At 34.8% G+C, this 27387-nt stretch overlaps 1 protein-coding gene across 5 annotated transcripts in view; it reads right to left on the bottom strand.

Moving 5' to 3' along the window:
• The window catches only part of fam49al (family with sequence similarity 49 member A, like), a 47698-nt gene extending 24419 nt beyond the window's left edge, over positions 1-23279 (bottom strand). For 2 of the 5 annotated variants that reach the window (XM_056479877.1, XM_056479882.1), the window contains exons 1-2: positions 22997-23279; positions 2154-2245 (exon numbers count right to left, since the gene is read on the bottom strand). The gene's annotated coding sequence lies outside the window, so the exon portion shown is untranslated. Of the gene's footprint in view, positions 1-684; positions 903-2153; positions 2246-22996 lie in introns of those variants that run through there. The other 3 variants (XM_056479881.1, XM_056479879.1, XM_056479880.1) reach the window with 2 other exon arrangements.
• Positions 23280-27387: the final 4108 nt, after the last annotated feature.

Here is a 27387-nt window from a genome sequence, read left to right as displayed (position 1 = left end):
TGTCTGTCTGTCTGTCTGTCTGTCTGTCTGTCTGTCTGTCTGTCTGTCTGTCTGTCTATCTATCTATCTATTTGTCTGTCTGTCTGTCTGTCTGTCTGTCTGTCTGTCTGTCTGTCTGTCTGTCTATCTATCTATCTATCTATCTATCTATCTATCTATCTATCTATCTGTCTATCTGTCTATCTATCTGTCTGTCTGTCTGTCTGTCTGTCTGTCTGTCTGTCTGTCTTCCACTCTGTCAGGTGTCTGACTATTCATCTGTCTCTCTATCCAGTTGTCTTTCCATGCATCTATCAGTTGTTTATCTCCCTGTCTAACTATCTGTCTTGCTGTCAGTCTGTCTATTCAGTTGTCTGTCTATCCATTTGTCAGTTGTCTATCCCTATCTAACTATCTGTCTACTTGTCTGTCTTTCAGTATGTCTATCCAGCTGTCTGTCTATCTATCTGTCAGTTGTCTGTCTGTCTGTCTGTCTGTCTGTCTGTCTGTCTGTCTGTCTGTCTGTCCATTTGTCAGATGTCTGATTATCAATATCTTAATTGTCTGTATCTATCAACTTTTGTTCCACCAATCTTTTGTCTCACCAAATCTTTTCTTTAGAAATGATCAACCAGTGCAGCTGTCTCAGCTGTCAACAAAAAAAAAAAACATACATCCTCAGACTCACGACTGTGCATTACTTACCAGCCAAACAATGGTTCGCCTTCCTTCCTCCGACTTCCCTTAAATCCTCACTGAGCTAGTCCTCTCAGTCTTCCACAGCTATCACAGTTTCTTCCCCCCTTTCCCTGAGCTCCGTGTTTGTCCCTGAACCCAGCAGCGTAGAGTCCGTCTTAATGCGGCTGGTGCCGAACAGCCCCACAGGAACCCTCTCAGCCTCACCAACTCTCTCCCTCCGCAGATCAGCGCTCAACATCGCTCTGCTCTTTTCACACTTCTCTTTTTCTGACTGCTATTTAAAGGCAGGGCTTATTTTAAAAGAGCCTGGTTAAACCGTCACTCTGCGAGGCACGCTGCATGTGCACTCTTGGTTTAGATAGGGTGAGAGGTTAAAGAAAGGGTGGTTTATACTAGTGCAAGGGCTTCATCTCACAAGCTGCAGTTTCCTGTGTTCGAAACATCACTTCTTCTGAATTTAAAATACAAAAGACTTTAGTTTGTGCTTTTAATTAAGGAAAAGCACCAAATTATTAGCTATATTCTAGTTTGAAATTCAGTTTATGATATTTAAGTGTGCTCAAAAAATAACGTTTGGTGTCTGTTCAAACAACTTATTTAAAATGAGCTGAAAAAACATTTTTTTAAGGGTTTTTTGGGGGGACAACTTCATTTTTTTATGTTCAATCAACTTAAATTTATAAAAACTAATGAGTTAACTTAATTCCTTTATGTTGTCTCAACACAAATCAATTAAGTGTACACTGAAAAAATGAAGGGTTCCACACAATTCCTTTATGTTGTCCCAAAACAAATTGATTAAGTTAACTTAATTGTGTTTACAAATGATTAAATATAAAAAAGTGGATTAAATATAAAACAAATATGTTGTCCAAAATTAATTGAAACAGACTTTGGTGAACAAAATATTAAGAACAGAGCTCCAGTATGCTTAGTTATGAGGAAGTGACTCTGTGGTCGCTTGCTGGGCTATCCAAAAAACAAAGAAAAAAAACATTGCAACTGTCTGAGGTAGAAACTAGAGCAGAAACTTGTGCTTACACAGCAATATCACACTGTCCCTCTCTGATCTGCCCATCCTTGTCCAGACCTGGCCAGGAAAATGCATATTTATTATAATGTCACATCCAGGATGTTGTGTAACTTCAACACTAAAGCTTTTGTCTCAAATATCTGCTCTTGGCCTCTTTACTGCATTTAAAGGAATGAATGATAAACTGTAATAAATAAATAAGCACCGCTCCTAAGGAAGAAGCTGATATGTGCAAATGTTTCTCCATGGCATCTGTTCATAGGCTATTTTTGATTGGAGTTGTGACTCTGCATGCTATTTGTGCTGAAACCAATAAGTAGATCTGCGGAACACGGTTATATTCAGACACTTTTTTTTTGCTGCCTTCAAATTTTTACTTTTTTTCCCCTCACATGACGCAATATAGTTAGGCGTATAGGGCTGCATTGTTTGCGGTCCATACCTTTGCTTGCGATTTTCCTCACGGAGCACTTCACTGCATTAAATGAGAGCCTGGATGTTCTCCTGCAGTATCACAGCATCAGCCTCCGCTACCTGAGAGAAGCAGTGGGAAAATATAGAGAGGGTCAGACAAGCTGAATTCATAAATAAAGCCTGAGAATGCACAATTTTTCTCCCCAAAAAGTTCCCCAGCATACTGTCTGGGTCAAAGCGACATAAGCTGTATTTTCTTTGTCTTGTACATTACAGAGTATCCTGTTTAATTAATTACATTTTCACTTTGATTTACAGAAGAAACCCACTAAAGTGTTGTAAGTAACAGCATTTGTATAAGAAAAATATTGTGAGGAACATTTAAAACAATAATAATTCAATTAAATATGTAAAGACTGTGTGTAAGTATCACAGTGCATAGTGGTTCAAATGATTTGTACGGGTAACGAATCTTCAGCCGTGTTGGAGTGACGTTGATACTGAACTCAAGCCCCGCCCAGGAAAATTGAAACCACGGCCCCGCCCACAAACACAGTAGAAAGAAAAAGAAAAACACTGTAGCAGCTCCCTGTTGAAACATGTCACGAAGATGCAGTGCTCTAAAGTGTGAGGGAAAGTCAGTGTTATTTTCACTACCGAAAGATGAGGCTGTGAAGAGTCATTGGGTGAAGTTTATTTTTGCCAAAATACCTCCGCATTATAGCCCCAGCCTTGTGCTGTGTTCCTGTCATTTTTCTGAATCAGAAAGAGCTTTCTTGTTAGGTATGTTCACACATACGAGGAATTGGTTTTTGTAACAGAGCTTCTACAGTGCAACTGAATTACAGAGACAGGACAAAAAACAGATAATAAATATCTTTTAAAAAATACATGTAAGTAGTAAATGCAAATATACAAATTAACAAGTGTATGTACAGGTATATTACTATATTCAATGTTATATGTGCAGCTGTTATGTGCAAATTGGCATGTAAAGTGTGTTGTTAAATAAGTGTATATGTGTATAAAAGTGTATAGCAAGTAGTGATGTTGGTTCCTCAATTATTATCATCTGAAGAGTGCTTCTTATCATCTGAAGAGTGCTTCTGAAGAGTGCTTCAGCAATTTACACGCTTACAACGGGGGATTCATCAACCTTTTGTTAAAGGAAGGATCAAAAAAGACTACTGATGTATGGGACTTTGTCAGAGCTTGACAGGAACTTTACACAGTTGATGGATCAGTTTCTTCCTCCATTTCACAAGTTTAAGTAACTTAAGTGCGATTAAAATGGTTGCCTCCTTGTTTTCTCTAGCTTGCAAGTTATGTATTTAATTGTGTTTTGTTACTTGTAACCGCTCCACACGGCTTGCACTGTATCTGGTTAACTCTTTATATTCTCATATCGCGTCTAAAACTACATCAAAAACATGGCATGTGCCGATTTGTTTACAGATTTAAATGCGTTTGTGAGCTCGCGCTCCACTGCCGTTTGTCGTTGCTGCGGCCACTGTCAGCTGTTCCTAAACACGTGCACCGGTCAAGTTTAAAAATAGTTCAGCTTTTGCCACTGTGTGGATTAATACTGAATGTGTGTCATGGTTAAGAATAGAGCAATAGGGTATGCAGAAGTTTGCGGAAGGACTTTTAATTTGTCAGTTACCTGGGTTAAGCGCTTCCGGTGAACTGTATGTCATTACAAAATTGGCACGTTTAAGGTCTGTTTTCTTTAAAAATGAGCGATCTCCACTGGCTGAGTGATATCAGATATCCGATTGTACAAGAAGCACTGCATTAAATTAAATTTTTCCCCGCCATGTCTTTAAAATATGAGTATTTATTTTACCCCATATTCAATGGAGCTGATCCTGATTGGCATGTGCAAGTAATTGGCTTTTTGTCTTGTTTTACACTTGAGTAACTAAATGAATGCCAAAGTCTTTTAAACTGATTGTATTTTAATTACGTTACAACATCAATGCTGTAAAAGGAACTTTATAAAATGGAAAAAAGTCACATTAACCGTTCACCAGAAGTTTATCGGTATGGGAAGAAACACTAGCCTATGCTGCATATATGCTGCATAAACCCTATATGCTGTTGTTTAACTGCATTGCTTTAATGCATCTCCTGCATTAGGATCACACATACACTCTGCACTCTGACTACTTCAAAATTGCTGATAAGCCGTGATGGGCATTTCTCTCTGTCTCATGCTGAATGCAGTCGACCAATCACACTAGACTGGGTCATCGGACCAATCAGCGCAGATTAGCATTGTGCTAAGGAGGGGTTTGTAAACAAAAATAAAACGCTGAACGAATCATATGAGATAGGTCAAAATAAATGCATATTATAAGACAATGAAAGAGTTTTTTTGACCTTGCATGCATATCAGCCTCTTGTTGGAGACCCCCAAAACCAAAATATGACCTTTCTTAATGCATAATAGGGGCTCTTTAAATAAACATTTATAGATTTTAATAAGTGCGCATCAGAATACATACGTAGGTTTTTTTTCACATATATCTGTTAAGCTGAATGAGAACAGAACTTTAACCATATTTTGACTAAATTTAAAGTGACAATGAGGTGTTAAACACTTTACTTGTGTTAAATATGCATTCTGTGTGTAAAATGTATACTGTAACATACTGTATGCATAATATTTGCATGCTTAGAAATTTTGCTTAGGAAAGTTAAAGCTCCACAGACAATTAAAATTTATTTTATTGTGAAATAAATTTTTTATGGCTGCCATTCATACCTAATCAAATCCTCATTACCGTATACTAATAGCAAAAATAAATAATCAATTGTTTTTATGACTAAGATATACTGTAAATTAATGCAACTAAATGCAAAACGTACACTTAAAATACAAGTAAATGTACTATTAGAAATGTATCTGTAGAATTCTTTTTTAATTTAGCCTGCACAGTTTATTCACAGGAAATCTATAGGAATTGTGACCATATTTGAAAAAAAAAAAACAAAAAAAAAAAACAAAAAGTTATAGAAGTTAGGTTACCCTTACAGACTGGTATGATTTTTCTGATTCATCTGATTTGATTCATTTGTTGAGTGACATGACCTGTCACCAATCCATCATCACATCCAGCAAAACTCCCCAGTATCACCTTTCAAATAAGGAGCCATGTAAATGGTGAACTCAGAGCATTATGCGGCAATGTCCCTCATAAATCTGAGGCAGTGTGCAGCACACAAAGAGACCTGCTCACTGCAGCGGCTTTATGACTGATCTGATCCTTCTCCATCCATAATAAAACCAGGAGATATTCACCAACATAATGGGACAGACTTGGGATTAGTTTGGCTATATATATACATATATATATATATATAAATATAGATATACATTATACACATGTTTTGTGTAAATTCATCTTTTTCATCGTTTTTTCTTTAGGTGTGATTAATAATTTGGCATCACTAAACATCACTGTATTATTACATTTCATAGAATTGATTTAACAAATGAAATCAGCAATAAATAAATAACAATTCAATTAAAATGACAAAAATAGGGCTTGTGTTTAAAGTTTGGGTCAGAAAGATGTAACGTTATTAGATTAAAAACAGTTAAATATATGCAGTAGTGCGATGAAAATTATTACAATTTAAACGTTTGTTTTGAAATATAAATATATTGTGACATTAAAACATTCTTTACTGTAAAAATGTTTTACTGTAACTTAAAGCTCTGTTACTATATAAAATATAGATGAAATATCAAAATAAATAAAATATATAGAATTTTTAAAACTTCTCATTTTCATTTGATGAGTCAGTGTGTTTAATGAATCTCTTTAATGATAGCTTAAGTGGATCTTAATCACCTCACTTGCTTCATCACTGGAGGAATCAACCTTTTTGAACAAATCACTTCAATGATTCAAGGGCTAATCGATAAACATTTCACTTGCTTCATTAATGGATGAATTATTGTGTTTGACTGCATCTCTTGAAAGAACGGATTATTTGCTTATTCATGATAATGAGATTTGCTTCATTTCTGGATAAGTTATTGTGTTTGAATAAATCTATTGAATGAGCCATTCAACAACTTACACATAATGAGTTAATTTTATTCAAAACTTGATCAATCAACAGTTTAACAAATCTCATGAATACTGGATGAATCGGAGCGGCACACAAAATTCTTCAGTTGCTTTATTAATGGATTTCTCAAAGTTTTTGAACAAATCAGTTGATTTATGATTCAATGACCAATTAAATGAGACTTCATTTGGTTTATTAATGGATGAATTAATGTGTTAAATGTATTGAATGAGCGATTCAATGACTCACTGATATTGACTTAATTTGCTTTATTACTGTATAAATCAACAGCTTTTGAACAAATCAACTGAATTAATGATTCAATTACCAACTACATACAACTTAAATCGCTTTATTAACGGATGAATCCATGTTTTGAACAATATTTGGATTTTTTTTTATAAAGAATCTGATCAGATTCAAGACTTCATTTGCTTCATTAATAAAGCAATAAAATAATATTTTTTGTAAAAAGCGCTATACAAATTTGAAATTAATTGAATGAATGATTCAATAACCAACTAAACAAGACTTTACTATTACTGGATAAATTAGTGTGCTGAATCTATAGCTTTTGAACAAATCAGCTGAATGAATGATTCAATGACCAATTAAATAAAACTTTTCTTGGTTCATTAATAGATGAATCGATGTTTTTGAACAAATCTATTGAATGAGTGAATCAATGACACACTCATAAAGAATCTGTTATGATTCAAGATTTCACTTACTTTATTAAGGGATTACTCAGTATGTTTGAACAAACCAATTGAATGAATGATTCAATAACCAACTAAACAAGACTTCACGTTCCTATTTCTGGATGTATTAGTGTGTTGAATCTATTGAATGAGTGATTCAATTGATTCATTACTGGATGAATTTATGCTTTTGAGTAAATATCAACCAAATTAATGACCAATTCAATTATACTTTGCTTGCTTCATTACTGAATGAATCAATGCTTTGGAACAAATCTCTTAAACGAGTGAATCATTGACATGTTCATAAAGAATCTTTTGTGATTCAGGACTTCACTTGCTTCATTAAGGGATTATTCAGTATGTTTGAACAAATCAATTGAATAAATGATTGAATGACTAACTAAATACAACCTCACCATTCTGGATGAATTAGTGTGTTGAATTTACTGAATGAGCGATTGAATGATGATTCAATCATGTTTGAACAATTCATTTGAATAAATGATACAATAGCCAACTAAATAAGACTTGACTCTACTATTACTAGATGAATTCTAGTGCTGAATCTTTTGAAGGAGCGATTCAATCACTCACTCATAATTACTTAATTTGTTTCATTACTGCATGAATCAACAGCTTTTGAACAAATGAACTGACTGAACGATTCAATGACCAACAAAATGAAGCTTGAATCGCTTTATTGGTGGGTGAATCGATGTTTTTGAACAAATATTTTAAATGAGCGAACCAATGACACGTTCATAAAGAATCTGTTATGATTCAAGACTTCACTGGCTTCATTAATGGATTACTCAGTATTTTTGAACAAATCAATTGAATGATTGATTGACTGACCAACTAAATAAGACTTCACCACACTTACTGAATGAATCACTGTGTTGAATCTATTGAATGAGCGAATCAATGACTCACTCATAATGACTTAATTTGCTTTATTACTGCATGAATCAACAGCTTTTGAACAAATTAACTGAATTAATGATTCAGTGACCAGTTCAATTAAACTTTGCTTGATTCAGTACTGGATAAATCAATGCTTTTGAACAAATCTCTTGAATGAGTGAATCAATGATGTGTTCATAAAGAATGTGATCTGATTCAAGACTTCACTAGCTTCATTAATGGATAACTCAGTGTTTTTGAACAAATCAATTGAATGATTCATTGATTGAATGACCAACTAAATAAGACTTCACCACACTATTGCTAAATGAATTAATGTGTTGAATCTATTGAATGAGAGATTCAATGACTCGCTCATAATGACTTAATTTGTTTTATTACTGCATGAATCAACAGTTTTTGAACAGATAACTGAATTAATGATTCAGTGACCAGTTCAAATAAACTTTGCTTGATTCATTACTGGATGAATCAATGCTTTTGAACAAATCTCTTAAATGAGTGAATCAATGACGGGTTCATAAAGAATGTGATCTGATTCAAGACTTCACTAGCTTCATTAATAGATTACTCAGTATTTTTGAACAAATCAATTGAATGGGTGAATCAGTGACACACTATAAAGATTTCATCATTAGATTAATCAGTATTTTTGAACAAATCTCTTGAACAGATCAACCACTGTCAAGTACAATTCACTTACCGCCACCAATAACATGGTAATCTTTATTTGAAATGACCGGTTACTTTCAAAAGGTGATTCACCCTATTTTGATCACTACCACAGAATCATGTGAGCTTTAGCATTCAATCTATTATTGATTGATCATGCAGCTACAGTCCAGCAGTATATGATCTGCAATTGAATGTAGTGCAACATTAAGGGATTTCAGACTTGGTCACCAGGGACCCAAGACATGTTTTTAAGACTCTTCCAAGTGCATGAATCAAACTTGGTCCACCCCAGAAGAAAAAGAGTGTTTAAATGTCAAAGGACAACGTGGTAATGATTTGTACAATGCAGGTCTGACTGATGTCCATGTCACAGTCAACAAAACATAAGGTCAAGCTTTTCTTAATGAACTTTGACCTTTGCCAGCAACACCTAACAATACTCTACCAGGTCACAGTCAGTTCAAAAGGACTTAATCTTAAAGACTTGCATTACAATGAAAGGCTCTCCGGGAAACTGGAACAGATGTTCTCTCCTGCATTCAGTCTTTACAGAAGGCTCTTAAAGTTGTTTTAGCCCATTTAAAGGCCATTTATAGTTCCATTTGGACTAATGTTTCCTTTGTTTTCAGTTTTTGGAGCAGAAATGAGTGAGAATAGACACTTTTTACAAGACCACTGCTGAAAATACACATCTATTTAATGGTCACCAATGCACTAAGTTGTGCAGTCATGGCAAAAAAATAAAACCGGAAACCTCAATCCTCATTGGTTGTTTTCAGTCAGATTTCAGATAATTAATTTGAAAATGTATGTTTTAAATAAGGTTTTTTTCTGCATATCATTTGCTACATAACACTTAGTGCAGTGTTTCCCAACCCTGTTCCTGAAGGCACACCAACAGTCCACATTTTCAACCTCTCCCTAATCAAACACACCTGAATCATCTTATCATAACATTAGAAGAGACTCCAAAACCTGAAATGAATGGGTCAGATAATGGAGACATATAGTGAGGTGTCATGGGTATTACTATTGTTTTACCAGCCAGAAGCTTCCATCACACTATGTTAATGCACATTTTGAAGTTTCTCATGAAAAATTAGTTATGGATAAATCAAATTAGAATAAAAATCCCTTAATTCGCCCAAAAATAATGCTTGTACAAAATATTTAATGCCAATAATGGGAAATTGAATCATTTGTAAGTCACTTTGGATAAAAGTGTCTAGGAAATGAATCATAGTTTTTCCATTTTTAAATATCGTCACAACCAACATTCAGGCTTGATGAGATTAGGTCTTACAGTTGAAGTCAGAATTATTATCCCCCCTGAATTATTAGTCCCCCTGTTTATTCCCCCAAATTTCTGTTTAATGGAGAGAAGATTTCTTCTATGCATTTCTAAACATAATAGCCTTAATAACTCATTTGTAATAACTGATTTATTTTATTTTTGTCATGATGACAGTAAATAATATTGCACTAGATATTTTTCAAGACACTTCTATACAGTTTAAAGTGACATTTAAAGTCTTAACTAGGTTAATTAGCTTAACTAGGCAGGTTAGAGTAATTACTGTAGGCAAGTCATTGTATAATGATGGTTTGTTTTGTAGGCTAGCGAAAAAAAATTTAGCATAAAGGAGCTAATAATTTTGACCTTAGAATGTTTTTTAAACAATTAAAAACTGCTTTTATTCTAGTCGCAATAAAACAAACAAGACTTTCTCCAGAAGAAAAAAGTTTATCTGAAATATTGTGAAAATTTCCTTGCTCTGTTAAACATCATTTGGCAAATTATTAAAAAAGAAAAGAAATTCAAAAGGGGATAATAATTCTGCCTTCAACTGGAAGTATGTTTAAATACTGTTTGCATATTAGAGTCAAACTAGAGTAAAAGCCTCCAAGCCTACAGATCATTGACCTTGAATTAGACACCCATTTGATGGAATGTGGATCAGGATAGCGGGCATTTTTATTTATGATTAAACTCAGAAGTATTTAATACGGGTATACTTATAGCATTATTCTACCTGCCCATTATCAAAAGAAGCACAAAATTTATTTCAATAGAACTTTCAGTCTTTATATATTTCTGTTAAAGAAGAATAAAAGTGTGTGGGTACTGGAGTGAAATGAACAAAGAGCATTTTTTATTTTTATTGACAAGTCAAACATTGACAAATTGTTCCTGTTTTTACATGAATTAAAAAAATTACTCTATTATCAAAAAAAGCTCTTCTATAAACATTTCATTTACTTGAATGTAGGCTACATGTAATATACTTTCATTCAAAGTATACATTTTAAAAAAAATACTTGTAAATAATTCAATAATACTAAAAATGATCACATTTAAGGCCACTATGAGTGTGCACCACGTATTTTACCCCTTAAGGAGTATTGTATTGTATTGTATTGTATTGTATAGTGGTACATGTATTGTATCCCTGAGCGAAATTTTGTATCCCTCAAAATTCTTTTTGTAACAATGTCAAATTAAAAGTCGTATGTTAAAGTTTTTTTTTTTTTTTTTTTTTTACAATTTTAATGATATTTTGTTGTGTTTTAAGGAAGTAAACCTTTGTGTTGAACATCTAAACATGTACATGCACACATGAAGCACTTTATAATTAATTTATCTGTAGTGCAAGTAAATGTATTTAAAACGTGTTAATTTACAATCACAAACATGTAATCACAAACATATTTAAATGACATTTAAGTACATTTCAATTTACCTTGTTCAATATAAACCATATTTCATAACCAATAGAATAGTACAATTATGTAAGATCCCAGCAAACAATTTTGTGCTTAATAGACGTCTGATAGACATCTAAAGGTTGACAGCTTGGCTAAAACAAGGCTAAACTTGGGCTGTCAGTGAAAATCTAATAGACATGTAAGAATAGCCCAAAACTAGACGTCATCAAATAGACAGATTAGACAGACTTAATATGTGTAGTCATTCATTTATGTTATTTAATGACTAATTTTGGCCTATTCTTAGACATCTATTGGATTTTCACGCACAGCCCAAATTTAGTCGTGTTTTAGCCAAGACAACTATGTTTAGACATCTATTAGACATCGTTTAAAAACAAAAAATGCTTTCTGTGATGCATTTCAGCCATTCTTTACTTAACTGGGTCAAAAATCACTGTACATTTCCACTATTTTATAATATATTCAGTTCAAAAGAAATGAGGCAATAACAGCAGTAATGATTTCCTTTTTATTTGTCACTCTGCCTATATCCCTTACACTTTCTGACTTTGACACATCCAACTTTTTAATGAGCCTCACCATGTAGCTTCCACAGTGTTAGAGGTAGCATTAGCCTAGCATTGTGGCTCGTCAAAAATAAAATGGGTATTGACAGTGGGCTCGCCTCTGGGCTTGATGGGAGATGGCAGCGTCAGGGCCGGATAAAGCAAACGAATGGAAATCCGATGCTACAGCTGACAGGGTTGAGGACGCGTGGCCATCATCAGCCCCTTGTCATCTACACCAATATTGGAGAGCCGCAAAAACATGCTACAGTAGTCCAGGATCCGAGAAGAGGAGAGAGAGAGAGAGGGGAACAATCTCTCCCCTCCCCCATTCTCTCTTTCCATCCATGGCGCTAAAGGGGAAAAAAGGCTGAGAGCAGAGAAAAGAGCGCAGGGCAATTGCAAATTAGCATTGTGTGTCTTTGCTCAAGGGCTGACAGGAGACAAAAGTCTTGATCGCAGAGAATCTCTCGTCATTTTTCTCATTTCTTTTGATTACTGGAATTTAATTATGGGGCAAAACCAATCTTTAGATTTTGGAATTGCGTTTTTAGAGCCTTATTAGCAAAAATATAATGGAAAATAATGAGCTGACATCAAACGAACAGTCAAGAATGGATTTTTTGGATTTTTTCTCCATTGTCCTCTTAATAGAAAAACAGTTGCAATGTGTAGATCTATAATAGCTAAATTCCACCAGGCTCATTTTTAGCTTGTTTATTTAAAACCATAATATCCCAATGTGTTTTAAGCAGCAGTCTTGTCAACAAACATAGGAAAGCATCATTAGTTGAATGACCCACACAAACACGTGCCCCTAGTAGTGTGATATTGTATTGTCTTTGCCCTTACACTCTTAAAAATAAAGGTTCTTCATTGGCGTTGATCCATAAAGAATCTTTACCATCCATGGAACCTTAACATTTCAAAAAGGTTCTTTATAGTGGATAAAAGGTTCTTATTGACCTTATTCTTTGCATAAGAGCAGGCACAGCCTTTTAAATCTTTTGTGGCTCGAGACTTTCGGTCTCATTCACTTCCATTCATTTTTAGACGTTAAAAACAGCTCATTCTGCTGCTTGATGTTGCAAACTGATATTTTCTTATTATATTATTCTGCTTTGTCTGTATAGTCATGCAAACACTTGTTTGTAGAGCAAGTAGTTTGACCGTTTTCTGCTGTTTATTATTTCTAGTAATTTCTCCCATAGGCTGCTGAATCGGAGGAAAGGGAAGTTTTACAAAGGGATTTACTTTAGCCTACCGAATGCACACATAGCGTACTTTATGTAGTATACTTTAAATCAAAGTATATTTATTGAAAACAATTCTTGTAAATAATATTACACTGTAAAACCCAACAGTCAGCTTTATCTAATGAAATGAGTGTAGTTAACTCAAAATTGACTGAAAGTTAATTCTACTCATTTGAAAAGAGTTTTGAACTCAGTGTTGAAGGTAATGAGTTAATTAAATACCTCATTACTTCAAATTAAATGGAATAAGTTCAAGGTACTCATATCGATTAGCTCAAATGGTTTGTTGCAATGGGTGTCCTCAAACGGTTTGAGTTGCCTTAACTTATTGGGTTTTACAGTACTCAGTTGGTTTGAGTTCTCTTCATTTATTGTGTTTTGCTGTGCTCAAATTGCTTTATTTTCTCAAATGGTGTAAGTTCACAATACTCATTAGGATTAGTCTTTAACTTAAATGATTTGTTGCAATCGGTTTCCTCAAACAGTTTGAGTTACCTTAACTTTTTGGGTATTACAGTGTATAACTAAAAATTCATGTAATCTACTTCCACTTTTAGTGTATTGAAAGTGTACACTATATCTTACCAATCTTAAATACCACTCAAAGTGTTTTTTATAATGTGAAATTTAAAGTAGTATGTTAAGGGGCCTTTTTCAAGGTATTATTTTAATGAAAGTTTATTAATGTATTATTATTTTTTTTATATTTATTAATTTGTTGACTAAGATAAGCACACGTAAAGCACTTTATTAGGAATTTAACTGCAATGTAAAAAACAAGGTAACACTTTCTCTTGATGGTCTATTTGAGTATTAGTAGACTGTCTGCTTAATATCTGTTGATACTGCTCCTTCAACAGACATTTTACTGACTATAAGAAACTTTGCAAGTACATGTCAACTTACACTAACCCCAACCCCAACCTAACAGTGTACGTATAGTCTAATGAGAATTAGTTGGCATGTAGATGCAATGTAACTTAAATTCAACAAACAGACCATCAAAAATAAAGTGTGACCAAAAATTACTGTGAGTGGCAGTACTTTATTTTGTACAAATTTAACCTTGTTAACAGTAAGTTTCCTTAATATGTTATTCATCTGTGTGACAAAGGAACAATGTGTAGATGTTAGAATTTCAATTCATCTGTGTGTTATCATGATACAATAACATAAATTTACCATAAAACTATGACTTTTTTTAAACTTTCTACCTTTTTTTTATTGTAAAATTCTGGCAAGCTTCTATTTATTTACCATAAAATGTACAGAATTTTTTACACTGTGAATAGTACAAGTTAATGCATTTAAAATTGATTATTTGTGATTACAAATGTTTAATTACAAATATATTTAATAAACATTTACTGTAAGTTCATTTCAGTTTACCTAAAAAGGTTCTTTGTAGTGGAAAAGGTTATTTAGATTATTAAAATGCTTTACACACTTACAGAAAAAGGTTATTTTAAATAGTCTTTAGGGGTTTTATGGCATCACTACAAAACCAAAAAAAAAAAAAAACTCTTGGAATCTTTATATTTAAAAGTGTTCTGAAATGTAAACAAAAGGCCGAACCTCACAGCTATTGGTGTGATTGAGCCATTCTGGCAGCTCATCAAGCGAACAACACTGCACTGAGGTTTACCTGCCAGTTTGTGTCTGTTTCACCCACTTCCCCATCTCTCGCTTTCTTACTCCCCGTGTGGAACACACCTGCTCAAGGTCAGGGAGCAAACGCAGGTGCTAAATATAGCAAGAACACTTGCAATCTCCTTGGAATAAAGCTCTCGTCACACGTCTGTGAACGATGTCCTGGGCTCCGTTTACACTTTGTAATAAGATGTGTTTTCATCAATCCACTCACAAGTGGGTGATGCTAAACACAGGTGTAAATGGGGTCTAAAAAAGTTTTGAGCTCATCTACTTTTGTCCAGAGATAATCCATTTGATTGGACTTTCAAATGCGCTTCCAACAGAAGACTATCTACTCTCTGCCTATTGACAGAGCATGTCATCATTATGAGAGATGTTGTGAGAAATCACTCCTAAACAAATGGATTTTAATCAAAAATAGTCACCATCAACGTCATTTTCACTCACATGCTTTCTCGCTCTCTCATGAGCAGTATATATTGGTATCTTCGCACATCAATATGATGAAATAAGAGAGAAAAATCTAAAGAAATCCAAACATAATGGTCAAAGGTTAATACCAGATAATACAGGTTGTCTTAGCTGACCTCTTGTGAACTGATCTCTATATGACAAAACTAATGTTGATGCAAGAGGAAACAAGTCTTTAGTTCATGATTATCCAACTTGAATTTACAGAGGTGGTTTATGTTTGTCATTGTAATGGGCCGACATAGGAGTTCATGATAGAGACCTTATGTGGGATTTTTTAGCAAGCTAACCATGATCAACCTTATAAAAAGATCTGCATTATTCAAAACAGTGTGGGAAGAAATCTGAATGCTAAAACAATTATTCTCAGATGAAACAAAATGTACTTAATATCAAACTTGACATTTTTTAAAAGAAATGAATCATGGATTATCTTTTGTCTTTTTATTTGTTATTCTTATTTGAAAATGGAATGTTGTGTATCTTTTATAGTCCTTCATAAATTTTTTTTCATTTACAGTATGTGACCATGAACCACAAAATCACACTGTAAAAAAATCCCGGTTGCATTAAATCTTTAAGCTGAATCAAATTAAAGTCCATTGAACTTATATTTTGTTAAACTGACTTAAACACCTTGTGTAACTTATAAAATTAAGTTAGAACATGATTAACTTAGTTTAATAAGTTACAATGAACTAAAAGCATATGTTGTCATGACTAATTGATCATGTTTTTACCAGTGCAGTCATAAGTGTAAATATTTTGTTAAATTGGGATTTATACATCACCTGAAAGCTGAAAAATAATATTTCCACTGATGTGGTTTGTTATAGGATAATATTTGATTATGACTTTAAGAGATATGACTATGTGAAAATGCAGAATCTAAGAGGATCAGAAAATCTAAATACTGAGAAAAATACCTTAAAAATTGAACCAATGGAGTTCTTAGCAATGCATATTATTTATCCAAAATAAAGTTTTGATATTTTTCGAGTAGGGAATTTGCAGAATGTCTTTATGGAACATGATCTTTACTGAAAATTTACTTAAAGTTTTGGAATAAAAAAAATCTGTTATTTTGTCCAATGTCATGTATTTATGCAACATAAAACTGGTTTTGTCATTCAGGATCACATACAGTTGAAGTCAGAATTATTAGCCCCCCTGAAGTAATAGCCCCCCTGGGTTTGATTGTAATAATAGCAAATGTTGAAATTAACTATGATTAATAAATCATTCAAATGTGTTTTCTTTTGTTACTTCATGTTACCTAAATTTATGAACAAATAAACAAATAAAACCCAAATTTTAAGTGTTTTCAGTGAGACAATTTTTTTCAAAGTGAACCATGATTTAACACTGCAGTCATACTGTATGCTTTTTAAATGGTTTTCTAGACTGAGTGCATTTGATGTACCGCATGCTGGCTCTTTTATTTGCCTTCTACTGAGAAATCTGAAAAATTTACACCAAGAAGAAGTGTTTGGTAGAATGCACAGCGTGATCACAAACAGACTTCTGATACCCATAACTAATGTAAATTTCAATATGACCCAGTTTAAAAACTTGGAGCGAGGATATTTGGGTTTGTGTGAACTTGCTCCTCAAGCTTCTGATTGCTCATCAAAGTGTTTGGCTGGATGTCTGGCAGCAAACGTTCCTCTTTTCTCGCTGGTCTGATTTCGCAGGGCAGATAGACAGATAAGAGGAGATGAGGATCTGTGTATCAGCGCCACCATCACTCACTTTGCCTTTAAACCCATCTATTCTTGATTTAATCCTCTTTCATTTTCACTCCCTATATAATTTGAACCAATATTTTGGGAAAACCAGTTTGGTAACTGTCATTTTTGCTATTGTTTTTGGTCAGTGAATCTACACTTTATGATTTTAGTATTAACCCATATGGGAAATGTTGTTTTTTTTTTTGGCTAAAATATATTTAAAATAAAAGCTAAATTTATTTTATGAATGTAAAGCACAATAAAAGGCATTCAAACCTCCATATAAACAAAAAGTAGGAGGAAAAGGAAAGTATAAGGAAAAGTATTTCAAAATTTCAAAGTCAAGAAAATAAATTCCCATTCTTACAACAATAATGGATGGAGATCTAAAGTATACATTAAAATAAATAAAACAAATTATATTTTTTAAAACAAATTAAATTGCGGAATAAAATAATTTTGAGTAATAGAAACGTAACATGACACGTCCTAGAGTTAAAGAAACATCATATCTTTTAAGTATTTTCTTTTAAGACATTTTAGACATCAATTGAAGATTTTTTTGTAAATGTACATTGTAGACTGAAAAAAAATATTTCTGCTAAAATTGTTGCAAATAATTTATATGAGCTGAATTAAATGTAGTACGTTCAACTTAATTTGTTTGTTTAAATTTAGCCCATATAAATTGTTTGTAACCACTTACCTTAAAAAAAAATAATAAATTCAATGAATCCTTTTTTAGTGTAATGTATGTTCTTAGAACATAATTAGGCAAAAAGTATATATTTAAATGTTTTGATATGATAAATGTGGTAAAACTATAGTATAGTTAATATAAACTATTAACTAGTGGCTTATTATTTAAATGTTGGCTGTTTATTAGTATTTATAAAATACGCATGATCTTATTCGATGTTCCTAATGCTACTCAATACAATAAACATAGCAAGTGTTTATAAAAGCTAGAAACTTTTTTGCACGGGCCTGTTTAAAGGGTCTAAATTACATATTTTACCTCTTCCCAACAGGAAAAACCACCAACAATCAAGAATGCCTGATTATATGGTGTCCAGGTTTTGTAATCAATGGGAAGACAATAGGGCAAAAACAGCCACTAACATAACGACAGGGTAGTCAACTTGTACAGTACACAAGTGTTAAATATATATATATATATATATATATATATATATATATATATATATATATATATATATATATATATATATATATATATATACATATTCGAAATATATGTTTTATTTGTATATACATTTGTGTTATATACTGTGCTCAGCATATATAAGTACACCCCTCACAAATTTATCTTTTAAATTCACATTTTTAATAGGAAACTATACAATATTTTATTTGTGCATATACATTAGTCAGTACTAAAGCAAAAAATCTGGAGCTTATCTAACAAAATAACTTACAATAAAGGTCCAAAAACTAATTAGTACACCCAAATTTATATGTTATAGAAAAATGATAGACACATTTAAAAAAAAAAAGAGGAAAAATCAAGAGAAGCAAACATTTAAAAAAAAATTAGTTTATATTTTGTAGGTTGTCATTTATTTATTTTTGCAATGTTTTGCTTGAATTTAATTGTATTTTCTTTGAATTTCTAAATATGTTGGTGACTAATTTTTTTTTAATGTTTTGTTTAAATGCACCACAATACATTGCCTATATTCACTGAGAAATGGATAAAAATATTCATTTTCAAAATGGGGTGTACTCAATTATGCTGAGCACTGTACATATATTAGCCATATGGAAAAACTAACACTGGATATACAGTATACTACTGCAAATCTCTCATATTTCCAAAATCGGTGATCATAAAATGCATGCAAAAGCATAAAAAAGGTCTTTTAGACAACCCTCTGTCATCGAGACACATCCTTGTCCTTCTGAAAGAGATCTATGAGTCTGCACAGTGTAAAGTGTCTACATGCTACGAGTGCAGATGCACAAACCGTATCACATAGCGCTGTCTCAGCTCTCACTTTTCGCCTGTAGGAAATCAAAATGTGAACACAAGTCACTGTGACCTAACATAATATCTGTGACCATTTCCTGTGACAGCTGTTCTGAGGGATGCGCATATTGTATAGCTCCTTTTACTATGCTCACGTAAATTGAGTTTAATTTTGTTTGAAGGATTGGTGCCAAAGCGTGCTCGAAGCGAGACAGTGATCTTGAAAATGGTGAAATCAATCACAATTACGTTCCTAACAGTTAAACACATCGAGGGTTAATGAAGTTGCAGATTCTTTCAATTAATTATAGGCGCTAAGGAAAGTTGGATGAAGAGCCTGACCTTGTCTAGCGAGACAAATTTTTAAGCTTCCTTTTGAAACTTCATTAATATGACAGAATAAGGGGGGTATTATTCCTGTAAGTCATTAAAGTCGTTAAAGTGAAAGTATAGTGGGATTTTAGGACGGGATCAGACAGGAAAAAAGTAGTATGTGTGTTTTTAATGTCATTTGAACTGAAGTATAGACAATAATCCATCATTTTGAAAGCACACAGGTTATCAGTTGTCAGAATTTGGTTAGATTTGATTCATCTGTGTTATCAGGTTTTTCCAAATTAGCCTTGTGTTTCATTGAAGTTGCAATGTTAATCCATTAGGCCTCTCATAAAAGATGTCAGCATCCTCATAGAGACAAATGGCACAAAGCTGAAGACTGCAAATCCTTTTAAATCATATATCACTTCACATACTCGTGCACAAAGCAGATATTGCAAAAAAAAAACACTAAAACTTTTTTTTCTTCATTTAGTCAATGTTTTTCATTCAGCCTTGTCTAGCGAGACAAATTTTTAAGCTTCCTTTTGAAACTTTATTAATATGAAAGCAATTAATATGAGCGAACGTTCCTCTTTTCTCACTGGTCTGATTTTGCAGGGCAGATAGACAAGAGGAGATGAGGATCTGTGTATCAGGGATGCCACCACTCACTTTGCTTTTAAATCCCGTCTATTCTTGTTTTAAATCTCTCTAATTTTCACTCAATATAGTTTGAACCAGCGGTTTGAGAAAACCTGTTTGGGAACAGTCATTTTTGCTGTTGGTTTGGCTCAGGGAATCCACACTTATTGTTTTTGTATTAACTCATATGGGAAATGTTTTTTTTTTTTTGGTTAAAATATATTTAAAATAAAAGCTAAATTAATTCCATAAATGTGAAGCAAAATAAAATACATTCAAACCTTTAAATAACCAAAAGTATTTCAAAATATATTTCAAGTCAAGAAAATAAATTCCCATCCTTACGACAGTAATGGATTGAGATATAAAGTATAAAATAAATGAATTCTTTGAGAAATTGATGTCTAAAATTATTCTGAGTAATAGAAACTTAACATGACATATCCTAGAGTTAAAGAAACATCAAATATTTAAAAAATAATAATTTATTCAAGATATTTTAGACATCAGTTGAAGATTATTTTTTGTAAATGTTACATTGTAAGAATGTTTTTTAATAAAAAAATATTTAGGCAAATATATATTTAAATGTCTTGATATAATAAATGCAGTAAAACTTTAGTATAGGGACCAATTCTCCCTATATGAATATTTGTATTATTATCGAAAATTCACATATTTTCAGGATTTGTTTGGATGGTGTTTGAGTACAATTTTATATAATAAATTAATTTATTAATGTGTTCGTTTTAATGTTGGGGGTTGCGGTAGACAACACTCTTTTAAATATATTGTCTCTCGTGTTTGCAGAAGAATCAAAACGAGGGGGATAAAAGATACCAATAGATCAGAATGTTCTTGTTCATGGGTGAACTGACCATTTGAAGCTTGACATTTCACAGAGACTAGGAATAGCAAGCATAAGATCTCACCCACATTGCTAGAGTAGAAAGCATTTGTAAATGACTTTTTACAGTTATTGTTAAATTAACTACATTTAATATGAATCTATGTACACTATATTCTGTAAAATACTATATTAGCAAAACCCATCAAAAGCTAATTAAATCTTGTGTGCCAATCCAAAAGAGGAACTGCAGCCATGTTGTAATTTTTTAGAATTGCCTTCAAATATGTAAAAGCAACACCAATGTTAGTTTTGCATTTAGACCTTTCTTGAGCCTGATGTTTTTGTTATTATCAGTTTCTACGTCTTTCTTTTCTTGCTTCATCATCCTATCCTTCACCGGATGTTCAGGATGAAGGATTTCTAGTTATGCTACTACCAGACTTTAAACCAGTTTATATATAAAGAAATATCTTGACAAAATGCCTGTTCTAGCTTCATGTGATCAAGGAAGCTTCACAATGTTCATGCTCTGAGCTTGATGCACATACATTATAATGCACGTATGGCTCAAGTTGCAGTGGTGATGCTGGACGTTTGTCCCTAGGTTAGCGTCAAAGACATTTCATCTCCAAGCTCTCCTGATTCCCACGCTCTATGACTGTCCAGCTTCAGGCCACTTCTCTGAGACACACATGACACGCCACACTCTCCACCCTGACCCACTTACACTACAGCACATATATAATGCTCTTGTGAAGGTGGGGGTCAGAGTCTGTGCCACCAGCGCAGGGGCAAAACCACAAATCAGCACAGAGAGAAACGCTGACAATAAATAGCTGGATTGAGCATTAATGCTCATGTTGATTTTTGGTGTAGTTCATCTGGAATAGGAGTACAACAAAGAGCTGTGTAACATCATGAATGTGACAAAGAAGAGATATAGAGTCAAGGTTCAGACGGTCCCTGACACGGAGGTGGAGAGATGGAGAGGAAGAAATGCAGACAGGCATGTTTCCATGGGCGAAGGGGAAAGATTTGGGGTGAGAAACTTGCATCATTGGCTGCAGCCAATCAGAGGCCTCGTATAAAATGTTCAAAGGGAGTGTCCTAGCAACAGACAAGTAAATACATTTTCAGCCTCAGATAGATTTCATAAAAAAGGTGAAGCATCTATTTGTGCTATGATGACATCTTGATGTGTTTGTGGTACTAACACAAACTTGGGAGGAATATTTGGTGATCATGTTCAGAAGTTTTTTGGTTTGGAAAGCATTTATGATGGATGCAGGTAGTCATAATATACATGCACTCACTATATTTTGCAATCAACAGCATGTAATCGTATTTGAATGGTTATCAGATTGGTCATGAGTGGATTATATGTTAGATTTAGTGAAATTTAAGCTCAAGAGTCTTTAATATTTGTGCGAGGGAAAAATATTTCATGTAATGACTGAAAATGAAACCTCACCACCCTTGCAAATTCATTTACAGCAACCCAACCCTAGTTTTTTTCCCTGCCATTCCGGTAGTCGTAGAATTGAAAGCATCCCTATCCATACATGTATGACCAGACTCCATATTTTAGAGGTTCATTCATACCTCTGCCTCTATCTAACCCCCATCAGGTGTGAATTTCCCATACCTCGCTCATATTGGTGAACGGACCAAAAAAAAGGAGTGGTTCTTGACTCCATTCATGGTTTCGTTCATTTCTCTCAGCCTTTCGCATGCTACATGTTTTTAGCTACAACAATGCACAAGCATACAACCTCATGCAACCTAATTAGCCCTGTGTGGTTTACCGTTTACGACGAATGCCACTGCAAATGTCACCTGGGAATAACATGTCAAGAAGATCAAGCATGGGAAAAAATGTTTGCAGGCTCACATCTAGAAAAGCATCCCTTACCCATAAAAAGCTTCCTTATGCACCACTGGCCTTACTTAATGTATATTGATAAATCAAATAGGTGTTAATTAGCCTTGCTAAAGCAGATGGGTACATTTACAGGGCATGTTGTTTATGAGTGTATTCTGCCATGTGCTGCAGTGAAAGAGGACAAGCCCCAGTTGACCGATTGTGGGGCTGAAAAAGTAGAACAACCCCTTTCCCTCTCCTCCAATCCCTCGCTTTCCTTCTTCCGCACCCAGTCCTGGAATAAGCCGGCTGAGATGGATGCCGGTACAGCATCACCTACCACATCTCTCTACCCAAGTGCTAACAAGGATGAATGAAGCAAAACTGACACTAAAAAAAGGAGAAGCAAGAAACAGAAATAGTTAGAGTGCCTGCTTACCGGCTCGGCGTGTTTCAAGGAGAGAACAGCGGTCCAGCTCTTTCCGCAGGCAAAAAGGAAGAAGAGAAAGGATGGAGGGATTAAAATAAAAGAATGAAAAGGGGGAAAAAGAGCAGGGCCAGGAACAACACTCCTTTATCCCAGGGAGCTGAGACTGTGGGTTTCCCTAAATGCACGGCTAGTGTCTGCTTAAACCACAGGCTCACGCTGAGTGTGTGTGTGTTTCTCTCTCTCTCTCTCTTTCTCCCCCTCCCTCGTTCACTCGCTCGCTCGCTCGCGTTCAGGCACCAAATGGTCTCTCTCACTGTCTCTCTGCTTTCAAGACAGTCCTGCCTAGCAGCTGCTCATCTATGAGAAATAGAACGCTCTGTTCCTCTCTCTTTCTCTCTCTCTCTCTCTCTATCTCTCTCTCTCTCTCTCTCTCTCTTCACAAAGACCTCTGCTAGCCTCACCCCCTCCCCCTAAATAACAACTGACTGCTGGTGTAGGAGCGAGGGGGAGCAAGAGTGTGTGAGTATGCGAGCGGACGGTTTGCACGAGCACTGTTTATTTGTGTGTATAAGGGTGGGGGGATTTAACCCTTCTCCTTCAGGCTACGACAGCAGGTGTGTGTGTGTTTGTGTTGGTGCCTGACGAGGATGTGGCCCCCCCGAGAAGGCGATGAGACGCTGTGGCAATGGGGAAGGTGAAATGAGGCATGTCTAAGTGGACAGAATAGCTATTGTTTGTGGCCATCACATGATTCTTGCCATTAATGTAAACACGAAGACATCTAACTGTAGAGGGCAGAATGATGAAGTAAGCACGTCAGACAATTATGAAGATGCCTTTGGATGTAAAATCCAAGCAGTAATTTATACAGTAAACAACACTAATTAAATGTTTGTTTATTAAAGCTTGAGTCCAAACCTTGAAGACCTACAGAGTTCAGTTAGTCTAATGAAGCACTCCTGAACCAGGTAATCAAAGTCTTTAAACTCAGTAACTTCTAATCAAATATTTTAGGACTGGTTGGAGATAAAGCCTGTAGCACAGTGCCACTGTAGGGGATGCAATAGATACCCCATCCCATAGGGTGTCCTATTCCAGGGATGGCCAACTTCAGTCTTGTAGGACCAATGTCAACGCAGGCTCAATCTGAAAATGTACCAATATATACATTTATAGAAAGGGCCAAATATGTCCAAGAAGGTATGTTTTTCTTGCGAATCCACCAGAGGCTGCTGTGTACGCTTTTTCAGATCTCAAATTTCTCTCACCGGTGCCATTCGCGCCTGCTGTTCTCACGTAAATCCACCTTTGTCGCTGTTGACTGACCCAACAACTGACCCACCCTCCTCCTGCCATAAACCCAACCAATAGTGTTTTCAAAAGCACCGATTGACCCGCCCACCCACTGTCCTTAACCCAACCAACCTTTTTAAAAAGCAATCCAGAAAAAGAAAAGCCCTCGCCCCGATTGTTACCTCGTTTTCAGATTTTACCACATTCTCACCCTGTTATTTACTTGTTTATTTTTATATTTTGGCTTCTGTTTTTGTCTTACCTGCTTTTTTGAACTGTTCTTCACCAGACTCACCAACTCCATCGTCATGGTCAACTCCTCTCTACATCTCAAGTCCACCGATGTACATGGCGAGCTAACTGGACAACTGGTAACAGCGGGAAAGTCGTCGATATGGAGGTAAGCGGTCAGCTGGTAAGCGCGAAAAGGAATGGCGTCATACCGCCCCGTAGTGTTCATCTAAAAGACGAAATGCAGCCATACAGTACATACTTCTGGCTACATAATTCGCGATCAATCAATGTCCTGCAGAGTTTAGCTCCAACCCTAATCAGACACAATTGAACCAGATAATCAAACTCTTTCTATGTATACTAGAAACATCCTGGTTAAACTTAAACTAAACTCTGCAAGACATCGATCCTTTGGGAGTTTGGGCACCCCTGTTCTATTTATTATTTAGCGTTCGGTAGGGGCTCACAAGTACCCCCTTTGCACACTTCTGCTGAGTTAGCACTGCGGAGGTCTCTGAGTGGACTTGATAGTCAGAGGGGCATTACGTCACTGAAGTGTGGACTCAAAGGTAGACTGTGATGATTTAAGGTGCAGTTTGGGAGAGGTGGTCAACGCATGCACACTGAGACCATGTATGGGAAAATCATACAGTTCATATCTGTCGTGAAGATATTTTCACTCTGAAGAGTTTGTACATTTTGTAACTTATTCAGACTTCCTTGTATTATATTAGGTGCTATTTTGCCATTCAAAATCTCTCAAAGATTTTGGCATTCAAAGGGTTTGGGTTAAGCGTGCAATTCCTAGTGCTGCTTCACGCAGGTGAGTGGGGTTGACAAACCACCTGCAGGTGACCTCTCCATATGCACCAGAAACCTTCTTATAAGCACCCCTTGCTTTTTGGAAGACTGTGCAATTCTAAGTGTGCTCAAAACAGGTGAGTGGGCCTGACAAACACACTCTCACCTATCTGTATACTCAGGGTAAAACTAAAAAGTAAACTAACTTAGACTTGTCAAAGCATTTATATCCTGCTGCTTTCTGATGATTTAAAGTTCTTCTTTCATTCTCAATTTCAAGTCGCTTTAAAGCAGTAAATGAATTAATTAATTCATATATTTCTAAATGCTGTCAGTGTAACTTGCATGCAATTAGGGCCAAATCCCATTTCATGTGCACTCGAGGTCTCTTGGACTTGCGATGACCACCAGTTCCAAATGTCCATTAAGTTCTCAAGACTCTTGGTTGTCCCATTCATCATTTTAGCTTTCAAAAAGGTATTCATGAGCATACCATTTCTAGAAGCATTACATCCTCATTGTTCAATTATTCTGAGACCACAATGAGACATGCTTTAGGCAGACATCTACCTCACAGTCAAAGCACCTAAGTGTGGAACTGTGGGATGATTTAGAGTGTCGTTTGAGATTGGATCTCCATTTAATATGTACACCTACACAGGAGCTCAATGCATGTGCATTGACAACTTATGGGGTATTCAGACATAATTTTTTCGTCACACAATTTTATACATAAACACATATACAGTATGTGTCTTAGCATTATCCAGTGTTTAAGCAATCTGTTGCCCAAGCTATAACCCAAATTGCACAGTGTAGAATGAGTCAAAAATATTTTAATAATTAAAAAAAAGTTTATTTTGTCAGTAGGAATACACTAGCACAGTGTTTCACGAAGGAACTTCACAAGGTTTGTGAGATGATTAAAAGCTAATAATTCATTAAATCCTCACAAATGCTAAATAAAATAACAGATATATTAAATAAAAACACTTTAATTGGCACTCATGCAACTTAAATTGCACTTATTCTTGAAAGTTTGATGGATTCCAATGGATTGAAGTGAATATATATGTGTGTGTGTGTGTGTGTGTGTGTGTGTGTGTGTGTGTGTGTGTGTGTGTGCGTGCGTGCGTGCGTGCGTGCGTGCGTGCGTGCGTGCGTGCGTGCGTGCGTGCGTGCGTGTGTGTGTGTGTGTACCAATTTAACAGAGTCCTTCCCTTTCATTTAATCAACACCTTCAATGTCATTCAAGAGACAACATTATGCAATAGTGTTTTAGGACATCAGGAGGCTCATGCTTTGTGTAAAAAAACAAAGAAAAATGTTATGTCCAAATTAATAAGAACAAGAGTGTGTGGATGTAGTAGTGTATTGTGTGGAAATGCTTTTAGACATGGTTACCCCCAGCATGAGTTTCCACCAGAGTAATTTAGTGCATTAAAAAAAGAGTCAGACAAATGTATATCTAATTATAGATATAAGCCTTCCTGTCAGCCTGCTCTCCTCAATAGAGGAAACTGCGAGGTTTCACTTTTAGACTCACTCACATAGTCTTTCTGTTGTAATTTGCATTACACTTGTCACCGTTTGTAAAGCTAAATCTTTTATTCAGATTTGAATTCCTGGTTGTTCATAGAAAATTTAAAGCAATATTAATACTGACAACCAACATCACTCAAAAGAGAAAATCAGCCCACCGTTTATTCACCCTTAAGTTGTTCCAAACCTTTATATCCTTCTTTCTCTTTCTCTCTTAAAACACAAAATAAGATATTTCAAAGAATGCTGGTAACGCTACCAATTTCCAACATTCTTCAAAATTTATTGTTTCGGTCACACTTTATTTTGATGGTCCATTTGTTGAATTTAAGCTACATTGCTTCTACATGCCAACTTATTCTCATTAGGTTATAAAGTAGACTGTTAGTTGGGTTAGTGTAAGCTGACATGTACTTGCAAAGTTTCTTATAGGCAGTTAAATGTCTGTTGCAGGAGCAGTATCAACAGATAATAAGCAGACAGTCTACTAATTCTACAATGGACCATCAAAATAAAGAGTTACAGTCATT

This window comes from Danio aesculapii, chromosome 19, assembly GCF_903798145.1.
Source record: "Danio aesculapii chromosome 19, fDanAes4.1, whole genome shotgun sequence".
Classification (NCBI taxonomy): Eukaryota; Metazoa; Chordata; class Actinopteri; order Cypriniformes; family Danionidae; genus Danio; species Danio aesculapii.
Note: the sequence above shows the minus strand (reverse complement) of the source record. Positions and strands in the feature narration are given on the sequence as shown.